We start from the raw sequence: 12,816 nt of genomic DNA on the forward strand, positions 1-12,816 counted from the left end.
ACACTAAAGAAAGGAAAAGTGACACAATGACGTTTAACATAACAAATTCGAAAATGTATTAATCATAGGAAGTGGCTTCAGAAGAATTTCAGTCATTGTGGAAACCTGAGAATTTTCAGAAATTCACGATCCAGAAACGAGGGCCTTGAAACTGATCAGGAAATCAGAAAGAGAGCATGAATGCTAACAAACAGGAACAAAAACACTCCATAAATCTACAATCTGTATTTCAAAGGAAACAAAATAAAAGCAAGGTCAAATATGGAAATTTGTAATCAGGAGAGGAGAGTTTATTGTGAAGAACAGGGAAATCGTCAAGAAAATAATCAGTTACTATGCATCTGTCTTCATGGAGGAAGATCCACAAATCACCCAGTAATACCCAGTGATATTGTGGGGCTTGTGCAACTAAAGACATAAAGTGAATTCATATCAGTAACAAGGTAATATTTGAAAGTGTAACTGGATTGAGCATTGCTAAGTCTGACAAGCCTGATATACTTCATATTAAAATGTCAGGCATAAATCAGTAATAGAAGTATTAAATGCACTGTCGAGACTGTTTTAATTTCCTGTGCATTCTGCAGAGGCCGGAATCCATTGCGGATAAATGGAAGTTAGTAAACATGGTCCAAGCACGAAAGATTAATGGAAAGGGTCCAAGCACGAAAGATTAATGGAAAGGATCCAAGCATCTATAAAGGGAAGAAGACATAGTTTGGAGAACTGCCGACCAATTAACTTGACATCTGAAGGGAAACTATTGGAATCTATTATACAGCGTGTGATACTGGATATTTAGAACTTAACAGCAACACTGGAGAGAATCCGTATGTATTTCTGACAGATGTCTAACTAGATGTGCTATTGGTTGTTAGACCCCATCTACCAACACCTGAGAAAAGCAACAGGAAGTGACTTCACCACAGGAAATAACATCACCACAGGAAATGACATCAACAACTCAAAGAAACCTCAACATACAAATAGAAAGCAGGAATTTTCAGCATTGCTTCGTATGAGGTCCACTGAAGATGTTACCTAGTAAGGTAATGAAATGCCTGGAAATGAACATTGCAAACCTGCATCCATTGTGTACAGTGTTGATGACCCAATCTGAGAAAGAATATACTGACCACAAAAAAAAAGTGCAATGGACGTTCTCCAGATTAATGCCACAGATGGCGAGGTTGCCTGATGAGGAAACTCGACCTATGTTCTCCAGAGTTTCAAAGAATGAGAGGTGGGTCACAGTGAAATTTAGAAAATTCCCAAAGCATATGACAATTTGGAAATGAACAGAACGCTTCCCTGGCTGTCTCGTCCTCATTCAGTGCAAATAAAAGCAAGATAAGGGATTGGCCACTTAAGACCTTAATAATGAGGAAATTCAACACTCGGTGAGAACTGCCTAAAACAGGAGCATAGAAACCTGCTGGCAGGGTAAGATTAGGGAGAATCCCCAGATATTCTGCAAGTGTGTCAAGCGGGAAAGAATAACAAGGGAACAGGTAGGAGTCATTAGTGACTTGCCAATTTGCAACCAAATTAACTTAGTGTAAGGAGACAGAGAGTAGTGGTTGAAGGCTATTAGTGTGACTGGAGACCGGTGTCCAATGGTGTCACATACGGATCAGTGCTGTGTCCCTTATTATTTGTGATTCGTTGGTGCTGGTGTTGGACTGGTTTGCACAAACCTAAAAATCACAAAACATCAGGTGGAAGTCCAGCAGGTTTATTCAGAGGCACGTGCTTTGAAAGTGATAACACCTGATGAAGAAGCAGCCCTTCGAAGCTAGTGCCTCCGAATAAACCTGTTGGACTATAACCTGGTGTTGTGTGAACTATAACCTTCTTATTTGTGGTACTCATAAATGATGCAGCTTTGAATACAGACGGGGTTGGCGGGAGTATGACGACTAAGTTTATGTTTGATACAAAGATTGGCCGGGTGGTTGGCAGTGAGGAGGAAGGCCTTATGTTACAGGAAGATACAGATGGAATGGTCAGATGGACAGATCAATAGCAGATGGAATGTAACCCTGATAAATATGAAATGATAAACTTTAGAAGAAGGAACCAGACAGGGGAGTACTCAATGAATGGCAGCACAGGAGGAGGCTTAGAGGGTGCTTCTCCACACATCCCTGAATGTGACTAAACAGATTAATACACAATTTGAGAAAGCATCCGGGACGTAAACATAACCTTTATTCACCAGGACATAGATTATAAGAGCTGTGCAGAACTTTGGTTTGGCCAAGATGGAATACTGTATGTAGTTCTGGGAACCACATTACAGAAAGGATCTGATTGTAGTGGAGGGGGGCTCAGAGGAGATTCACCAGGATGTTCCCACGGATAGAGCAAATCAGCTATAGAGAGAGGCTGGATCAGCACGGGTTGTTTAGTTTGGAGGAGAGAAGGCTGAGTTGGCCGTGATTCGGAAGGATAGTGTTCCGAGGGACATGGATAGACAGCAGCTGTTCTTTTCAGTCAAAGGTCCAAGAACAATGGAGCACATTTTAAAGTGATGTGTTTGAGAGTTGGAGAGGAATTGAGGTTTGTTTTTCACCCAGAGGGTGTTGGGGTCAGGAATGCCCTTCCTGAGAGAGGAGTTGTCATAGTAACTTCACAACCATCATAAAATATACGGCTGTGCAGTTGAACTGCCATAAGATTCACGGCTACGGGTCTTGTGTCGGAAAGTGGTGCTAATGTAGACCGTGCGATATTTCTGATGGTACAAAGTCTGTGCTTTTGTGTTTGCATGGCTGTGGAAGGTCAATCATTGAGTAGTTTAAGATAGGAATTGATGGGCTTCTGAAGAGTATATTAACAAGGGTTTTAAGATTGAACTTGTAATATCTTCTGAAAATATGTCAATGGCAAAATTAAGTGGAAAAAGGTGCAGCTTTCTTACAGTCTGATAACAGAGAATTGAGGACAGGGAAAAGGCAGAACTATGGAGCAAATACTTCAGTTATGTCTTCACAGAAGAAAACAAAACAAAAAAGAAAACTTCCCAACAATACTAGCGAACATTAGTCTGTTGAAAAAAAGAGAATAGAATGAAATTAGCAACCAAAGAGTTTTAGAGGAAGTATTGTAACTGAAAGTAATGAGCACAGACAAGGTCAACAGATATTTATCAAATGGGAATCATAGTTGAGAAAGTGACTTTTAGCATACTTATGGAGAAGCAATAAATACAATACGATTCGATTTTCAGGAAGACTTTTGATAAAGTCCCAAGCCTATTATGCAAATTAAAATCAAATGGGACTGGAACTAATACCGTTTTAGAATGGGAGAGCTGGCAGGAAGCAGTGAGTAGAAATAAACAAGTTTTGTTTCGAGTGGAATCCTTGGTGGATATAGCAGGACTGGGGCTTGGGCCCCAGCTATTCCCAATACACATCATATATTTGGTTGAGGAGATCAAATACAATATGTCCAAGTCTGCTGATGGCACTAAACAATATCGGATTGTGAGTGGGTGAGCAGGATGTCAAAAACACTGCAAGGTGATTGAGACAAGTCGAGTGTCTGGACAAATACGTGGCAGATGAAGAGCAATGGGGGGAGCGGGGGATATGTGATGTTGTGACCTTTGATGGGAATAACAGAACGGGAGCCTATCATTTGAAAAGGGATTTTTTTGAAAAACGATTATCTATAAAGGAACTTAAGCTGCATTCTTGTTTCCTTCTCTGCAGCCCTCAGAGGTCAGTGCAGGGGAGTGAGATCTGAAACCAGAAGTCAATACTGGGAATGGAATTGGCACGCTGACCAGTATACACAGACCCAACAAGTGGGGAGCTGTAACATTGAAAAGGATCTGGATCTCACTGTACACCAGTCACTGAAAGCAATATTGCAGGAACAGAAAGCTGGTAGGCAGATAAATCGTGTATTCACCTTCATTTCAGGGGTATTTGATTACAGGAATAATGGTGTATTACTGTAGCTGGACAGGGCCTTGATGAGATCTCATTTCGAACATTGTGCAGTATTGTGTGCAGTTTTGGTCTCCTTGTCTTATAAAGGACAAACCTGACATTGAGGGAGACCAGCGAAGAATGACCAGACTGATCTCTGGAATGGCAGGCTTGTTGTGGGAGAAGAGTCTGGTGCGGCTGGGCCTGTATTCCAATGGGTTTACGAAAATTAGTGGAGATCTCTATGAAATACAGAAAATTCTGTCAGGACGAGTCAGATTGGAAGCAGGGGTGATAATTTCCCTCGGTGGGACATCAAAAACAAGGGGCTACATTATTAGATACAGACAGGCCACTCTGCATTGAGATGAGAATAAATGTCTCTACTCAGAGACTGGTGAACCTGGGGAATAGTCTCCCAGGTCAGGCTGTGTAAACCAAGGCACTGAATATAAATAAAGATTTCTATACAGTAAAGGGATATGGAGCGAGCAAGAGTATGGTATGAAGATAGAGGATCAGATATCTTTACAGGTCATTCTCCAATGTCACGGTAGCTGTATATCTGTGCAATACTATGTTACCGATAATCGTGCAATATTAATAATGGGGTCAATGGGAATAAAACAGGAAGGAGCGAACCACAAAATATCAGTAAAAATCAAAAATTAAAGTTAGTCTAACATACACACACTAGCACAGTCTAAGTAAACCTTTAAATCATATATTTTAAAGCAATAGTGCTCTGAATGTAACACTTTCACACTACAGTCACTGACTACAGCTCTGTACCTTTCACCAAGCTCTTCAGCAGAAGGCATTCAGGGCTGACCGACCACGTGATGCTGATGCGGTACCCAGTTCTCCCCAAGATTCTCCTCCGATTTTAAATAAAGTCCTTTTTAAATATAGACTAATATTCCCAGTTTCAGGCTCAGTTTCAAGGTTTGCAGAGCGATTACATTCCTGTTTTAGCTGAACACATTGATTGTGCATTTTACAGACAGAGGATTCTGAGGCTGCGTTTTATTGTTCAGCTGGTGCCTGGCAAGGAATCGCGTCACAGTGAACGGGAGTTCACTTTATAGAAAAAGGTGCGCAATTCACGAATCGCATTGCAGCGAAATCGTATTTAATAAACACGCGCTATCAGAGAACTGCCTGTATATTGAATCGAGGAGCAAAATTGATGGACCAAAGAGACGACAGCAATTCTTATTTTATATTTAACAGTGTTTAAACATATTGCGGGATATGAACACTGTGTCGGGAAAACTGCATTGAGGAGATTTTCTCCATGAACAAGAATGGGGGAGGCTCAATGTGTCGAATGGCCTACTCCTTTCCCCATGTTTCTGTGCAGTCTGTGGGAAAGCTCTATAAATGTTGTCACAAGCTCTCAGAGGTGAGGTCTCTGCAGGGTCAAAAGGTCTGTGTTTCCCATTCCCTTTTCCGGTACCGATACTGGGGCTGGGTATTCTGCCCGGTTTTATCCTTTAAGACCTCAGAGCAGTTTGATACAATAGTGTCTTGCTTGACCGTTTCAGAGACCATTGAAGAGTTGATCACATGTCTGTGTGTCTGGAGTCACTCGTAGGTCAGACCAGGAAAACATGGGAGATTCACTTCCTGAAAGTACATTGGGGTAGGAGATCGAAGTTTAAACTCAACACTGGTGGAAGGTCACTCTTACTGACACCAGATTCTAGATCTTGATATTGTATTAATTGTTTATAACTTCCACCAGCTGCAAGAGCATTATCCTGTATTGGATTAGTAATCCAGTGACATTTCCACAACAGCACCATCTCCACATAGGAAACCTATCCGAAACCACACTGTGCAGTTTATTTCTGTACTGCTTGACAGCCCTGTCAAAAAGACCTCCCACCAATTTCATTATCGTGAAGGGACTGAGGGAGTGTTAAATTGTCAGAATGCCATTATTCATCCATTAGGGGACGGGATATAGTTGAGTACTTTTCCACATTTTCAGGGAGTTGTCACAGTTGGAGCTGGAATGAAGCAGCTTCCCCAGGGACACAGTTTATGTGCAGCACAAGTCTTCAGTCCTATTGCAGGAATGGTGTCAGGGCCCATTGTCTTTGTCGTATCTGCTGGGTTCAGCTGTTTCTTCATGTCACATGCAGCGAATAGAATTGGTTGAACACTGCCATCTGTGATTCTGTGGGATTCATGACAAGGGTGAGGTGGATCATCCATTCAACACCTCTGGCTGAGGATGGTGCAGATACTCCATCCTTCTATTTTTCACTGATGTGCAGGCCTGTTCCTTTACTTAAGATGGGGATATTTCTGGAGTCCTCTCCTCCAGTAAGTTGTTTACAAGTACACCGACATTTATATCTGGACGTGGCAGCACTGCAGAGCTTAGATCTGATCTGTTGGTCTTGGGATCATTTTGTCCTCTCTATTAGATGTTAGTTCTGCTGTTTGGAATGAAACCACGCAAGTGCGGTAGCTTTAATGGGTTGTCATCAGCTTTAGGTACTCCTGGTTCTGACCTTGGCATGTTCACCCACACGCGACACTGGACCATCACTCGGCTTGATGGTACTTATAGACTGATGGAATATCCTGGGGAAAATGTTATAGATTATGTTTGAATACAATCCTGCTTCTGTTGCTGCTGTTGTCTATAGCATCACATGAATGCCCAGGTTGAGCTGCAATATCTGCAATTCAATTGTACTGACTGTCCCCCAGTTCACATCGAGACCCATTCACCCATCAGCCGTGAACTCAGTGACCTCACCTGTTGTCTACAGCATCACATGAATGCCCAGGTTGAGCTGCAATATCTTCAATTCAATTCTGCTGACTGTCCCCCAGTTCACATCTGGACCCATTCACCCATCAGCCGTGAACTCAGTGACCTCACCTGGTGTCTGATGCAGGAATACTTCCATTTTAATATTAGCATTCTGCTGAGGGTCTCTCCTTGGTGTCATGCTTCTAATTTGTTACATTACTCAAACCCTTTAACATATTCATCTGAATCTTTTCCTTTCACGTAATGCCATCTTCAGTGTTTGAATTGAATGCGTTGCCCTCTCGTTTTCTCCCTGTCCATGATTAAGAGCTCTGTGGTGTCAGTGATGCCAGCCTTTTGATGTTTCAGAGCCAATGAATGTGTGAACTTTGCGGTATCGTTCAGTTCCCAGTGTAGGGCGCTCCGTGTCGGGCAGGGCGTTTGCGCAGCTTTCACACACGTCATTGGAACTTGTTCAAAAACAGAAATTGCTGAAGAAACAAAGGAGGTCTGGCGGCATCTTCTGTAGTGAATGCGGAGTTCATTTTTCGGGTCCAGTGACCCTTTTACGAAGCTCTCAGTTTCTCCAGCATTTTTTGTGTTTTTTTGTTCCAGTATCCTTCGCTATTTCTTTAATTGAAAATTTGTGCTGTGCCTATTCGTTTCTGGAGAAACTCAGCAGGTCTAGCAGAATATGCAGAGACAGAGAAGCAGAGTGAGCGATACAAGTCCAGTGTGACTTGTTCAGAACTGAAAAGGGTTGGAAACTGGGCTTTCTAATCCCTTGCCGGTGATGGGGGATGGTTGACTTGGAAAAAAGGGCGTGGAAAAAGATAAACGGGCTATTAGCAGTGGTGAACGGGAAGATGATGCAAAATGGGTTTAAATTAAGGTGTGAATGGAGGAAACGGGTTCTCTCTAACTGAGTGTAAGATAAAGAAGACACAACCACACAAGGTCATAGGGAGAACAGGAGGGAGAATGTTGACCAGGTAGTCTTAAATAGATCTAGATATATACATTTTCACAGTATACATCATCACTGCGTTCACACTAAGGAATTCAGGTGCTTGACCACTTATTGGCACTAGAAAGAGTTTCATGCTGCCTTTTGTTGTAACATACAACAAAACTAACAGTGCGAAGTTTGGGCTGGTTTCTTTACTTGTCATTTTTAATATTCTTTCAAATTTGCAGTGCTTATCATTAAACGTTTGATCTCCTATCAAAAGGAGTATACGAGGTTGAGGGGTTGGTATACTAGAAGTTTATAATATCATGGGAGGCATGGAGAGGGTGAATAGCCAAGGTCATTTCTGCAGCATCGGGGAGTTCAAACACAGATGCACAGCTTTAAGTTGAAAGGGGGGAAACTTGAAAGGGACAAAGGGGCAACTTTTTTTACACAGAGGGTGATGTATGTATGGAATTAGCTGCCAGAGGAACAGTACAGCTACAATATTTCAAAGACATTTGGACCAACGTATGAATGGGAAATATGAAGAGGCATATAGGCCAAGTGCAAACAGATGGGATTAATTTAATTTCGAAAAGTTGATCAGCATGGACAAGTTGGACCAAATGTTCTGTTCGCACACGATATGACTATGAATCTAGAAAGCGAGGAAAATGTACGAAAATATAAGATGTAATAAATTGGCAAGAAATATAAAAACAAGCATCATGAGCTTTTACGGGGAGAAAGTGAGGTCTGCAGATGCTGGAGATCAAAGTTGAAACTTTATTGCTGGAACAGCACAGCAGGTCAGGCAGCATCCAGGGAATAGGAGATTCGACGTTTCGGGCACATTCCTGAAGAAGGGCCTGTGCCCGAAACGTCGAATCTCCTGTTCCCTGGATGCTGCCTGACCTGCTGTGCTGTTCCAGCAATAAAGTTTCAACTCATGAGCTTTTACGTCTACGTAAGAAAATCTTGAAGATGTGTGTGTGAGCTGCGTCAGAAGTGAAGTGAGGAAAGTACATTGAGGCCATTTGGAGGGGGTGACTGGAGAACTGGCCACAGGGAACAGGCAGATAATTTACACCAGTATTTCCGCATGGGGAAGGCACTGTAAGCATGTCAATGGTATAAACAAAATGGTATTAGGAGGGAAATTATTGAACTGTCTCTAACAAAATGAGCAAGGTTTTTAACTAACAGATAAGAATAAGGATAGACAGGTCAGCATGAATCCATAGTAATTTTAAAAGAAGTGGTCACAGAGTGACTTGCGGCACTGTGTGAAATATTCCTTAATTCTCTGGATTACAGGAGTGTTCCAGTGAAACTGGAGAACCTCCAATGTGGCGCCTGTCTTCAAGAAAGGAATGAGACAGAAGGCAGGAACAATTTAGCCTAACCATTATTGCTGGGAATCTGCTAGAACCTGTTATTAAGGAAGGAATTGCAGGGCACTTAGAAAAGCTTAATGGAGAGTTGGCATGGTTTGTGAAGGGGAAACTATATTTGTCCTGTAAAATCATACAAATTATTTTTGTAGATCCCTGAGAATGTCAAGATTAGAGCCATGCTGGAAAAGCACAGCATGTCAGGCAGCATCCAAGGAGCAGGAAAATCAATGTTTCGGCAGGAACACTTCATCAGGAATCCCTGAGAAAATAACAAGCAGATTTGATAAAGGGAACTGGTCAACATGAGACTTTCCAGAGATTTTTCACAAGGTATCACAAAATAAACGTTCTGACACAAGACAGAGGCTGGTAGTATGATGAATAATATATTAGCATGGGATGATAGTTGTTTAACACATAAAAATCGGAGAGTCAGGATTAATGGATCTTTATGATAAAGACATATCTACTGGATTACGACAAAAAGCAGGCCGATGGCATCAGTTATTTACAATATATACTGATAGCCTGACGGCGAGAGCTGAGTGCAATATACATCCGAGTTTGTGGATGACACTGAGAACCATAATGCAGGCTGTTATTTCATGAAGAGGACTCCCAAATAAGGAGCAGTACAAAGGGATTGGAGTGTTCCTGTGTATGAATCATAAAGTTAGCATAGTTATGCAGCAGGTAACTAGGTTGGTTCATGAGGCGGCTTCCTGGGATGAAAGGAATGAATTGTTGAATGCATCTCCAATGATGAGGCGATTATTCATTGTGGTTGAAATGAATGAGGGTGATATTATTGAAATGTACAAGATACAGAGGGAGCTTGACCAGGTAGATGCTGACAAGGTGTTTCCCCTGAGTCTCGAACTCGAAGCGGTAGATACCGAATAAGGAACATCGATTTCAATCTGAGGTGAAAAATGATGAACTCTCTCAGAAGGCAGTGAATGTCTGGAATTCCCTAACCCAGAGAGTTGTGGATGGATACAGGGAATTGGGTAGGAAAGTGGAGTTGAGCCCGGAAGTACATCAGCAATGTTCTTATTGAATGAGAGTTCAGGCCTGAGGGGCCGAATATCCGACTCATGTTCCTACTTCTTAAGTTTTTACGTTATGTCATTGGAAAGTAATTGGTTATTTTCCTGGAAGTCGTGTTGTACAATGTTGCATTTGGGAGAGGAGGAAATTTGCCTGAGTTAACCCTGGATGGGATATGGGGGCTGTATTCCGAGCAATTCCAGAGCAGTAGTTACAGAGTGGGGAAGCCTGGAAAAAGGGATTGCAGCTCGGGGTCACTTCCTGACGAAGCCTGGAATTTCCAAGTGCACTTCCGAAACTACACTTAACCATCGGCGTGACCTCAATCTGCCTGTGTGTAGCAGGTCCGGAGGGCTGAATCGAACATCAGAACATAGGGCTGAGGGACACGTGTGGGCCAATCGGCCCTTTGACACTACTCCACCAGTAAGTAAGGTCATGGTTCATCTCATTGTGCTCCCTTCTGCACTTTTCTCTCCATGCAGCATTATCACTGATTCATTTGTCTATGTAAACTCAGACAAAGCCATAAAAACATCATATAATATTATATAATATTAATATAAAGATTCAGCCATCCCAAACTTCTGGGAACGAGAATTCCCACTTGAATGAAATCCCACTTTGTGAATTTTTACTAACTCCGGTTCTGACTGAGGATGGAGGGTGTCATTGTTTCCTTTTCTCGTCCCACTCCTCCACTGCTCACAACAAATTTTAAATGTAACCAGGTTGGTGATATGACCGATGATAAAGGTCTCAGCGTGTGTCAGGTTTAGTGACAGGTACAAGTCAGGCAGATTTCTTTCGTCAGCCGCAGATAACTAATAGGGCTAACGGAGCAGCATGTTAGATTTGTGGTTAGTGCTGCTGCCTCATATCAACAAGGAGCTGAGCTCAATGCCAACCTCGTCAGACACTCTGAGTGGAGTTTGAACATTCTTTCCGTGTCTGTGTGGGTTTCTTCCCAGTTCTCCAGTTTCCTTCCATAGTTCAAAGATGTGCAGCTTAGTTTGATTGGCCATGCTAAATTACGGAGCGTGACCACGGATGTGCAGTTTAAGTGGGTTATTCATGGGAATTGCAGGGTTACATGGATAGGGTAGGGGGACAGGTCTGGATGGGATACTGTTCAGGGGGTTAGTGTGGACTGGGTGGGTCGAATGTCCTGCTTCCACACTGTTTAATGACAACGGGATCAAGTTTGGGCTATTCAAATCCCAGTCGATATATACCTTATCCACTCGCCTCAAGGCTTTGTATATTTCAATAAGGTCAGCTCTCATTCTAAGGCTAACCTGTTAAAGTCTCCATAATATCAGCCCTTCATGCATGGAATAAATGAAGTGAAACACCTCAGAACTGCTTCCAGTGTTACTATATCCTTTCTCAGATAAGAATGCAAAACTAAAACTAATCTCACATTCTGATGAGTCGGTTTATCTTTGTTTTCTCAGTGTAGTGAGTCTTTTGAACACTCTTCCCAGCAGAACATAGGAGGCAGAGATATTGAATATTTTTGAGGCAAGGTTCACAAATCACAAGGGTTATCGAGGAGTGGGCAGCAATGTGCATTGTGGGGAAAATGTAGACAGTGGTACCAAATGACACGGCTCCAGAATATCCAGGAATTAAACGAAATGGATAACATCGATAATGTTTTAAAGGGGAAACACGATGGCAGAGATCTGAAAGGTCTGCTTTGCTGAGCTCTGCATCACAATGATGCTCAAGCCCACGCCACCACAGTCATTTACTTAAAAGTTAACACTAAAAGAGCTATAGAATCCTTACTAATGCCATTTTGTCAAGTGGAAATGACAACATGGGAAAGGATCAAGTAAGTCCCAACAAGCGGTGCACCCGTCAGAAGCTGTCAGCATGCCTGTGGCCGCATCTGCAACCCCCTCTGCTCGTTCGATGGCCCAGTTACTCACCAGGTCTTGGTCACCGAGTTCACCAAGTTACGTGAAATGATTGAAGGCATGATTGACGAAAAGTTAAGCAGGAGGCTAGAACCACTCTCAGCCGTGCTCCACAAACATGAGCAGCAAATTGAAAGCCTTGGAAACAGAACGGATGAGGTCGAGCGCCAAACTACAGGGACAGAGTCTGTGATCGATTCCTCTAAGGAACGGATCCTCGCCCTTGAAAAACAGGTCCGTACCTTAGCTGAACAAGGTGACGACCTCGAAACAGATGCAGAAGGAAGAATGTTCATATCATCGGTCTGCTGGAGACATAAGGTGTTCAGCCAGTGAGATTTTTTTCCAGAACTGGCTGCCGTGTTCCTTCACTTCGAGCTGAAGAGTGACGGGTGAAGAGTGAGGCAGTTGATCGGATTACGGAGCGCAGGTCAGGCTCAAACCAGCACCCTCACCCTGTCCTTGTGCGATTACGTAGTTGCAGAGACAATCAAAGACTTATGGAAGCTTCCATAACACAGGGAAAAGATCCGACGAGGGCTCCAGGATTATGTTCTTTCAGGTCTTTTCAGCGGCAGTGATTCAGGAAAGAAACTCTTTTGATGATATCAAGAGAAGACTAAGGGAACTTGAGATTCAGTATTCCTTCATGAACGCAGCGGTTCTCCATATGCTTTTAATAGTTCTACGCACTGGTGGATCTTTCAATAGATCCATTGACACTCCAGAGGACGCGAAAACTTTGTGGACACTATAAAGCAGGCTGGATGCTTTA

The sequence above is a fragment of the Chiloscyllium plagiosum genome, unplaced genomic scaffold (assembly GCF_037043375.1).
Source record: "Chiloscyllium plagiosum isolate Xiang-an unplaced genomic scaffold, Cpla_swu_hap1 HiC_scaffold_40, whole genome shotgun sequence".
In the NCBI taxonomy this organism is placed as follows: domain Eukaryota; kingdom Metazoa; phylum Chordata; class Chondrichthyes; order Orectolobiformes; family Hemiscylliidae; genus Chiloscyllium; species Chiloscyllium plagiosum.